We start from the raw sequence: 11,913 nt of genomic DNA on the forward strand, positions 1-11,913 counted from the left end.
GGCTGTGCAATAATTATGAGCCCTGGGGAGGGTAAAATTGGGGGGGGCAAGAAATTTTTGGCGAGCCGAAAGGGGGGGGCAAGCAATTTTGGCCAGCCGAGAGGGGGGGCAAGCGATTTTTGGCACACATTCATAGGGTGCCTTTTAAATAAAACGCTATAAAAAGGCTTAGGAAAACAGTACGGAAACGCTTTAATATGCAAATTTTCCTGCTCGCTGCGCTCAACATATATCTAGACCATTTAAGGTTTGAAAATTGGGATCCCAAAAATTTGGCATGTGTAAGGGGGGGGGCAAAGATTTTTTGGCGGGCCGAGAGGGGGGGCAAGCGATTTTTAGCAGGCCGAGAGGGGGGGGCAAGCGATTTTTGGCGGGCCGTTCGGAAATTTCGGAAAAATAATTATTGCACAGCCCCTAATAACGGCGGAATAAATGTAAAGCGCTTTGAGGCTGTTTACGGCATAAAGCGTTATATAGGCCTAAATATCTACATTTATTTATTATTTATTTCTAGGCCTATGACATTTTTCAGTCAGACATCCATGAAAAAAGCTTATTTCCAAAAATTGAGTTGTTGCGTTTGCGTGTTATGCATGTAATTTCGTTCTGGTATACCAGACCAAAATTCAAATTTGACGATATTTTTAATTACGAAACGAATTAATCTGCAAGAAATTTTTGGTATTTCAACCTGGGACTTCAACATTATGTAGCCAGAGGTTTCAAATGGTATAAAATATCAACTTTTTTTGAAAAAAGTGATGGGGCCGGGGGATGAGGTTGTAGAACACGAAATGCAAAAGTTCCACTTGTCGCATTCCGTCCCGGCGCCCGTCGCTCTGAATGATTATGATAATGGACTAAAATAGGCCTAGGCCTACGTATCAAATTCCGTCCCGTCGCACTCTATATCTTATATTATCTTTCGCAGTTTTGCCTACTAGTGATTTGGTGTAATGCGTCCGTAAATCAAATATAGGTTGCTGCTTACACTAAAGCCAAGAATTTTCCGCGTTGCGGAAATTCCGCGAAAATCGCGGAATTCGGAGGTAAAGCGGAAAACGCATTTCTGAGAAAAAATTTAAAAAAAAAAGCAAAAATGACCTAAAAAAAGAAAAAAATACAATTTTTACAGCTCGAGTATCCCACAATCCTTTGCGCGCCCGACTAAAAATAGCTCTTGGGGCTTTCCCGACCTTTTGGACGCACACCCACATCGCCTGGCTAATAATTATTTGGTGCAGCAGTGACATTAAAATGAATACACGGGATCGATACACGTGAATTGCTATGCACGACTTTGGTATCAGACGAAAATCTTCGGATACTGAGTTAGAAAATGATGAATATCTCCCGTAAATGAATTTTTCTCAAGAAACCAGATGTGGTCTCATACACTTGAAAATACGTGTTGAACAGATATTATAGTCGTTAGCGTGCGCTTTGAAAATTGGCCGTGCGCTTTGAGCTCAAAATTTGACCAATTTGACCAATTTTATATTGCGTTGGTCTTGTATGGACTACAGCGCGCAGCAGGCTATAGCAGCATTCACTCAAGTGGAGAGAGTATAACCATTGACCTCACAGAGCGAGAAATCAATTACCCCGTCTATGTCAGTAGCCTTAGTCAGGTCACTTCGCTAATAATATGCATCTCATAAGGTCCGAATGATAAAATGGTCATCATCGGGGTGGCTGTGGATTCAACCTACCATGGCGATTTCTACTATGAAGATATCGGGGCGATGTCACTGTGGGACGTGTTTCATCATGACTCAGACACGTGCATTGCGCTGCTACTCGCTGGATTCTTGTGAAATTTTATTATGTCAGAAATGTGCTAAAATTACAAAGCGGAGAAAAGCGGAATTTAGCATTTGTAAAAAAGAAAATTCTTGGCTTTAACTTACACAGACCTGACCAGAGCCCTATATAAACTGCTAAGGGTGGTGCAATAATTATGTGTACCCCGAAAGGGGGTGAATTCTCAAAATGGTCTGCCAAAATCGCTTGCCCCCCCTTTGGCCGTGCCAAAAACCTTTGCCCCCCTTTCGACGTGCCAAAAACCTTTGCCCCCCCTTTGACGTGCCAAAAACCTTTGCCCCCCCTTTGACGTGCCAAAAAATCTGTGCCCCCCCCCCTTACACATGCAAGATTTTGGGGAACCCGAATTGAAAACCTTAAATTGTCTTAACATATAATGCGAGCGCAGCGAGCAGGAAATTTTGCATATTTGAACGTGTTCGTAACGTTTTCCTACGCCTTTTTAGGGCGTAATATAGAAAAGGTGCCCAAAATATCTGTGCCAAAAATTGCTTGCCCCCCTTTCGACCTGCCAAAATCGCTTGACCCCCCCTTTCGACCTGCCAAAAATGCTTGCCCCCCCCCTTTGGCCTGCCAAAAATCTTTGCCCCCCCTATAATTCACCCCGGGGTACACATAATTATTGCACCACCCCTAAGCTCCATGGTTGCCTACCGAAAAAGCCCTCTATATGTACAGGAGTATCACTAGATGATGGCGCTCAAGCTTGCTGTATGAAGTCAGCAGTGGGTGTATGTCAGAACTTTGCGTGCACATATTTTGTATATATTTGGATCCAAGGGGATCCAATAAAAAAGACGGGATTGTTTATTATTCAGTATCGAAGTTACGTAATGTTACTATGCCAACGGGATCACGCGCCAGAGTAATGAACTACGATCGAAACAATCACCACACAAAGTATATGGTACTCGAAGGATATAAAAATAGCGTGATCCGGTAACCAAGAGAATTACGTAAGCACTTCGATGCTGAATAGGCCTGTGAAGTCCCATGTCACAGGGTAAATTGCTCAAATTTGTCAAATACAGTCAAAATATTATCAAGTTACTCAAAGTTTCACAAAGTTGCTTAAAAGTTTCATCGCAAAGTCAGTGCTTAACATTTTCTCAAAAAGTTTGTCTCACAAAGTTGCTGAAAACGCGCTCAAAAGTTTTCAAAATTGACGCAACCTGTTCAGTTCATTCGCTTTGAATTTGCGAGTTGTATAATACGCATAATTGAATGACTGGTAAAATATTACACTGGACGAGAAACTAATAAATTATCAACACTTTATTTTATACGTGACATCATTATTTTATTATCAAACTTATTTTTATGGTTCTTGAGCTGTCCTTTATGTGGAAAGAACATAAAAGGGTTCTGGAAAGGTTAGAAAGAACCATTTTAGGCCTGAAAAGGGTTCTGGAAATGCCATCAGAAAGAAACATTTTGTGGTTCTTTACATTTTCTCTAGAGGGTCTACTGTCTACAGTAGATTGCAATGATGATAATGATAAGTGGTGTGTACAGTAGATAGCAATGATGATGATTATCAGTGCTGTCTACAGTAGATAGCATTGGTGATAATGAACAGTGCTGTCTATAGTAGGCCTAGGCCTATTATAGCAATGACGATAATTATAAGTGTTACCAACAGTACCGGTAGGTAAGCCTAGCAATGGTGACATTCATCAGTGCTGTCTACAGTAGATAGCAATAGTGATAGGCCTAATGATGAGTGCTGTCTACAGTAGATAGCAATGATAATGGTCAGTGCTGTCTACAGTAGACAGCAATGATGATAATGATTAGTGTTATCTGCAGTAGATACCGGTAGCAATGATGATAATCACCAGTGCTGTCTACAGTTGATAGCAATGATGGTAATGACCAGTGCCGTCTACAGATAACAATGATGATTATGATAAGTGCTGTCTACAGTAGATAGCAATGGTGGTGATGATAAATGCTGTCTACAGTAGACAGCAATGATGATGATGATAAGTGATGTCTACAGTAGATAGCAATGATAATGGTCAGTGCTGTCTACAGATATCAATGATGATAATGATCAGTGCTGTCTACAGTAGATAGCAATGATGATAATGGTAAATGCTGTCTACAGTAGATAGCAATGATGGTAATGATCAGTGCTGTCTACAGTAGATAACAATGATGATTATGATAAGTGCTGTCTACAGTAGATAGCAATGATGATAATGATAAGTGCTGTCTACAGTAGATAGCAATGATGATGATGATAAGTGATGTCTAAAGTAGATAGCAATGATAATTGGTCAGTGCTGTCTACAGTAGATATCAAAGATGATAATGATCAGTGCTGTCTACAGTAGATAGCAATGATGATAATGATATAAGTGCTGTCTACAGTAGATAGCAATGATGGTAATGATCAGTGCTGTCTACAGTAGATAACAATGATGATTATGATAAGTGCTGTCTACAGTAGATAGCAATGATAATGGTCAGTGCTGTCTACGGTAGATAGCAATGATGATATTGATCAGTACAATCTACAGTAGATAGCAATGATGATAATGATAAGTGCTATCTACAGTAGATAGCAATGATGATGATGATCAGTGATGTCTACAGTAGATAGCAATGATAATGGTCAGTGCTGTCTACAGTAGATAGCAATGATAATGATAAATGCGGTTTACAGTAGATAGCAATAATGATCATGATCAATGCTGTCTACAGTAGATAGCAATAATAATAATGATAAGCGCTGTCTACAGTAGATAGCAATGATGATAATGATAAGTGCTATCTACGGTAGAGAGCAATGATGATAATGATAAGTGACGTCTACAGTAGATTGCAATGATGATAATGATAAGTGCTGTCTACAGTAGATAGCAATAATGATAATGATCAGTGCTGTCTACAGTAGATAGCAATGATGATAATGATAAGTGCTATCTACAGTAGATAGCAATAATGATAATGATAAGTGACGTCTACAGTAGATTGCAATGATGATAATGATAAGTGCTGTCTACCATAGATAGCAATGATGTTAATGATCAGTGCCGTCTACAGTAGATAGGAATGATGATAATGGCAAGTGCTGTCTACAGTAGATTGCAACAATGATAATGATAAGTGTTGTCTCATAGCAATGATGATGATGATCAGTGATGTCTATACAGTAGATAGAAATTATGATAATGATAAGCGCTATCTAGAGTAGATTGGCAATGATGATAATGATAAGTGCTATCTACAGTAAGATAGCAATGATGATAATGATAAGTGCTATCTGCAGTAGATAGCAATAATGATAATGATCAGTGATTTCTACAGTAGATGGCAATGGTGATAATGATAAATGCTGTCAACAGTAGATAGCAATGATGATGATGATCAGTGATGTCTACAGTAGATAGCAATGATGATATTGATAAGTAGGCCTACTGTCTACAGTAGATTGCAATCATGATAATGATAAGTGCTATCTACGGTAGATAGCAATGATGATAATGAGAAGTGCTGTCTACAATAGATAGCAATGGTGATGATCAGTGCTGTCTGCAGTAGATTGCAATGATGATAATGATCGGTGCTGTCTACAGTAGATAGCAATGATGATAATGATCAGTGCTGTCTACAGTAGATAGCAATGATGATGATAAGTGCTATTTACAGTAGATAGCATGTTAAATGATGTTTATGTTTGAAAGTGTTATTGAAATAAAATTAATTTTTGCCCCTATGCAATCCTATAGGGGGTCTTTTTTATCATACCCAAATTAATAAGCTGGTTGCCAACTTTTACGCAAACTTGCCGCGCTGCTAAGAAATAGAACCAGTCTATAGCTAAATGTAATAGGCCTATGTTTCAGTCGACCCTTCATGTAATTATTTCGTGTAAGCTAATCCTAACCCTAATCCTAAATTAACCCTAACCCTAATTTCGTGTATAGGCCTACATGAAGGAATTGGCTAAAATATAAAATCCAAAATAATAATAGTGCTATATTTTTCTGTCATTGGGACTAATACACAACAGAAATCCATGACAAGCAATGGCAAGTTAGAACTATATTCAACCTTGACATTCTTTGTAGGATTCCATTTTATTCGCTTTTTTTAAAAATCTATTCGATATTTTCGAGTGACAAGGTTATCCGCGTGATTTCAAACAAACTTCAATATAAATTGGGCATATTTATATATAAAGGCAGATGACCGAATTGACTAGTCATTCAATCCCCGGCGGGCGATAGAGGCTGCGACAGTAGCGAAGTCAGGATATAGGACATTTTCGTCCCCATTTAGGGAGCAAAACCAGATTTTCGTCCCATTTAGGGAGCAACGCCAGATTTCCGGGGGGGGGGGGGGATAAGAATCACAAAATGTTCTGGCATGTATGAATCCTATGAATGGGCATAAACAACCGTTTCTTTCATGAAAATATATATTCAACTTGGGCATTTTTGGTCTGGTTGACAGGATGTCAGACGCAAACTATACCGGTCTTCAATTATAGTTCATAAGGGGTGGTGCAATAATTATGTGTACCCCGGGGTGAATTCTCAAAATGGTCTGCCAAAATCGCTTGCCCCCCTTTGGCCGTGCCAAAAACCTTTGCCCCCCCTTTCGACGTGCCAAAAACCTTTGCCCCCCTTTTGACGTGCCAAAAATCTTTGCCCCCCCTTACACATGCAAGATTTTGGGGAACCCAAATTTAAAACCTTAAATAGTCTTAACATATAATGCGAGCGCAGCGAGCAGGAAATTTTGCATATTTGAACGTGTTCGTAACGTTTTCCTACGCCTTTTAGGGCGTAATATAGAAACGGTGCCCAAAATATCTGTGCCAAAAATTGCTTGCCCCCCCTTTCGACCTGCCAAAATCGCTTGACCCCCCCTTTCGACCTGCCAAAAATGCTTGCCCCCCCTTTGGCCTGCCAAAAATCTTTGCCCCCTATAATTCACCTTCGGGGTACACATAATTATTGCACCACCCCTAAGTACACTCCTTTGGATCGCATGGTCACAGGATTGTGCCAGAATCACAAAATACTCCTTTAAGTTAGAAAACACGTGATATGAAAATATCCGACCACCTTTAAATGTCACGAGCAAATAATAGTAGGGGCTATTCCATTTAAAATCCACACTACCCCTGTTGAAGATTTTGGAAATATATTCTACATGGGGAGTATGTTTTTCAAATGCAAGGTTAATCATTTTGGATCCCAACCTCCCCCTGTATTCGTTTTACCAATATCTTCCACAAAATGGAGTGAGTATTTCAAATGGAAGTTACCCAATTGTCTATTCTACTATTCTACTTGAAACTCATGCTCCCTCTATAGACATGGTAGAAGACTTCCACAAATCTTCCACATGGGTAGTGTGGAATTTAAATAGAATAGCCAAATATCAATGAGATTTTTAAAGCCCAAGTATAATAAAAACTATTGAACCGTCACATTATAGACATATATAATTCTTCCAAATTTAATAAGGTCGTCGTCAAGCCAGGCTACCATATCGGTGAGTGTAAAAATTCGTATTTTATAAATTTTTTATTCACCATATGCATACTGGTGACATATAATATAATATAATATGTATTATAGCTTTATAGCGATTATTGAACAATTTGTTTGTACATAATTAGGCCTATAGTATTTGATTTGATTCGTTCGGGTTTTGACACCCTGCATGGATAACCAAGAAAGCAGGCATTTCCATTGGGGTCCATTTGAACACCGGGACGGGTTGGGAACAGTCAGGGGTTAACACCCTACTCTTTTCGAAACTGGCTGAGAGATACATGTACATATGTCTCTTTGCACACGGGACCGACGGCTTAACGTCCCCTCCGAAGGACGGGGTACTTTCATGATTCATCTACCCAATGAACCATGGGGATAGCGGAAGTCTGAATTTAACCTTCAGTTGTTGCCAATTAATTTCAGACTTTTTTCCAAGTCAATATCCCAGCAAATCGCCACCGATTATAGGCCTACACGTGTTATTGACGTACCGTCCCCGTAAAATGGGGTAACTTCGGTCAGCGGGGTAACTTTGGTCGGTCAAATATATTTTTTTAAATGATCATATTTTCGTACAGCAACATTGCACACCGACATCGCCTGGCTAATAATTACTTGGTAGGGGGCCTACACCAGAGATACTAAAATCAATAGGCCTACCCGGGATCGATACACGTGAATGTGCTATGCACGATTTTGATATTCAGACGAAAATCTTTGGATACCGGGGTAGAAAATGATGAATATCTCCCGTAAATATAATTTATTTCGTCTAAAGAAACCATATGTGGTTCCTTGCACTTGAATATATGTGTTGAACAGATATGATAGTCGTTAACTTGCGTCTTGAATTCAAAAACTGACAATAATTCTGATTTTATATGTGCCGAGGAAAAGCCCTCCACCATATGAAAATGTTTTCCCCAACAGACCAACATTTGGGTTTTTGAAAAAAAAAATGTATATCTTCAATACGAAAGGTCAAATTTTTCAAATGATGGACGGCTTTTAATCAGGCCTACATAGGTCTATAAAGTTTACTTCGAGGACTGCCATTTTTTAATAATTTGCCACAAAATTTGTATTATATCGCGAATTAAAAAAAAATCAAAATTACTTGATATCAGAATGACATTCCTCGTATTCAGAATGTAATTTGGCACGTGCCTGATGTGGTTTCATGTCCCACAAAAACACTGTGCAAACGTTGTTATCCGATCCCTTAACAAACGGGTAACTTAGAAAAACAATCCGCGCTTATCATTTATTTATCTATTTTATTTTTATTTTTCAGATAGAACACATGGTATCTAAAAATTACGAGATGGAATATCGTCGCGCTGAAAGCGATAAATTGAGAAATCGTCTAGCAGAGATTTGCTTCAACGGTACGCCAGAAGAGCTGATTCAATGTTATAATGAACACGCTGAGGATTACAATGAGGTAAGGCGTCAACGCTAGAAAAAAGGCGGGCCCTCGGGCCGGTACGAAAATCACCACTGGCCCGCTAAAACAGAACTGTTTGGATCTGGTCGGGCCGCGAAAATTCCGAAACTAAGAGTCAAAAAGATGTGTATGTCATGAATATGTCGTAGAAACAGTAGCGAGAACCTCGGGGCCCATGGACAAGGAGCAGTACGGGTCTCGGGCCCTTTTAACATGTTTAACAACTCCTTTATCAGTTAACATTAACGCTTTTGCTCGAGGCTCCTACCCGCTCCCCCGGCCTGGAGCGCAAACTTGAAGCTAATTTTTGGAGCATACGGTATGGTTTGAAAATTGAAATTTAGCCAAAGGTCCCTGAATTTCAAAGGGGGTGTCTCTGAAACGAAAAAAACAACACACCTTTAATTGAGGGTTTTCGGAACGAACTGAATGGGTCTAAGGGAGCGCTGATTAATAGATAAATTTGTAATGATTTTATGTATTAAATTTCATTTCAAATAATTATTCCTAGATGAGCTTTCTAGCAAACTTTGACAAGCTGGGATGCCACGCCTTGATTGCAGCCTTATCTGAATTGGTACCCGATAAAGACGCCAGGATCCTTGATGTGGCGGCTGGATCAGGATTGGCTGGAAAAGAGGTGAGATGTCGGTCGTTGCTGATGCTGATGACAACTATGTGGTGTAGGAGATGATGTCATGACGATAATGAAGATGATCATGAGGATGAAGGGAAGTTAAGGGAGGAGGGCAGGAGGAGGAGGAAGGAGGGGGGTGAAGAGGAGGAGAAAGGGAAGAGGAGGGGAGGAAAAGGATTGGAAGAGGAGGAACGGCGGAAGAGGGGAGGAAGAAGAGGGGAGCAGCAGGTACTAAGGAGATGGAGAAGGAAAATATATCAATGAAGATGAACACGATGCATGGTGTGAATAACGAGTTCTTCAATTCTATTGAATAGGGCAGGATGGTGATGGTTATGATGAATCAGAAATATGATGAGGTTGGATGATGATGATGAGGTTGGATGATGATGAGATGTTGATGATGTGGAGGAGGAGGATCAAGCAGGAGGAGGGGAGCGGGTGGAAGGGGAGGAGGAAAGGAAGAGGTAGGAGGGGAAGAGGAATGCAGCCATGAGATGTAGAAGGAAGATATCAATAACAAGACAGTTTTTCTTCTTAACAGCTACGTAGGTGTGGTTATTCCAATATCGACGCCCTGGATCCAGCAACGAAGATGCTAGATCTCGCTCAGGTTTATCAGTGAAAAACCAAGTTTATCGGCCGATAAACCTAGTTTTTTTCTGTTCTATTGTGCAATATATACTTGCCATAGATTTCGGGTTTGTTCGATGATTACAGTTGCTGGACACGATTAACCCAAACCCTGCACGTCCCTACTGTCCTGGAGACAGTTTTATCCGTTTAACTAAAAAGCTGGGTCAAGAAAGCCGGTCAATAATCGTATTTATTTTTCCATCGGTCTTGAACTAAAGCCAATAATATTATAGTTTTAGGCGTTACTCCCCTTCCAAGATAGATGCACATTGGGTGGAAATAACACCCCTTATATCAAGCCTCTAAATCAGGGGCGTATCCAGCCTTCTTTTAGTTTTGTATGCTTTTTTTGAGTGCAAACAGCACCACAAAGTCATACTCAACTCTGAATACCTATTCGCAGACAATGACGCGCTGTGCATTATGGGATCCGTGTTGAAGGGACACGTTACCCTCGAATGTCTACCTGAATTGATGAGGATTACTAAAAAAGGTAAGAAATTGATTTAAATCCATTTATCTATTAGCTGAGTAGGTAGGTAGTGATGAATCCAACGGACGAGGATACACACACAGGATTCCCGCACCTTGAAGCCTTTAAAATTCAAGGACTTTCAAGGTTCAAAAGCATGATTTTCAAGGACTTACCACAGCACAAAAATCATGATGCGGCTCACCATGCGGCACGTAGGCCCTTTAAACGAAAGTGACAGCTCCTCTATACTCCCCAAATTTTGTCAAAATTATACTTTGGTAAAATTCAAATTTTCAAGGACTTTCAAGGACCTTGTGCAAATGTACAGGATTTTCAAGGCCTTGAAAAGGTGTTTTTATTCATGGACTTTCAAGGACCATGGGAACCCTGTACACACCTGTTTGTAAATAGCTGCTAACCGGAGGACCCCATTCTGTCATAGGTCTGTCACACTACGACGGACTGGATCAACGTACATCACCGAATACAAAAATATTTTATTCGGGGGAAAAATCACCAGTCCGGCAGAAGATTCGGTGGGATTTTGGGTCCGATTCCCGTTCGTCAGTCTCTATGCGTTGTGGCCGCTAATAATCCTGCAGGCGTCTTATATCCGATCGTTCAACGTCCGACAAATGGCCGGATTTGGGGGTCCGATTCCCGTTCGTTTCTCTATGCGTTGTGGCCGCTAATAATCCTGCAGGCGTCTTATATTCGATCGTTCAACGTCCGACAAATGACCGGATTTGGGGGTCAACGTCCGACAAATGACCGGATTTGGGGGTCCGATTCCCGTTCGTCTCTCTATGCGTTGTGGCCGCTAATAATCCTGCAGGCGTTTTATATTCAATCGTTCAACGTCCGACTAATGACCGGCGAATCCGTCGCATGTGGCACCAACAGGGACGTCCACCCTATCAGAAAAGTGGGGGAGGAGAGGGTGTTTGAGAGGGTTTTTGACCCCTTAGAGGCAGTGACGTAGCAAGCACTTTTTCAGAGGGTGAACAAAGTGGGGAAAGACACCTTTTAAGGGGGAAAATGGTCAAATATTGGCCAAAAGGGCTACAAATCTGATATATCAGGGCAACCAGCGTCCGGGGGCAATCGAGGTGAGAAACCTTTGGACAATGAAGGCCCAATTGAAGCCATTTGTCATTTTTTGGATCAATTTTAGCACTATTACTGGGTACTATTTTAGTTTGAATCAGCCGCAAATTGGTGAAAGAAAGCCTAATTGAAGCCATTGAAAAGTTTTCACCATTATTATATAATAAACTCAACCAATAAAGTTTCGAAACGATTATATATGGTCAGATTTATCGGGAACTGAAATATATAGCAAAAACTTATTTAATGTTTATAAAGCACAGCTTTC

This window comes from Amphiura filiformis, chromosome 2 (genome assembly GCF_039555335.1).
Source record: "Amphiura filiformis chromosome 2, Afil_fr2py, whole genome shotgun sequence".
Lineage (NCBI taxonomy): Eukaryota > Metazoa > Echinodermata > Ophiuroidea > Amphilepidida > Amphiuridae > Amphiura > Amphiura filiformis.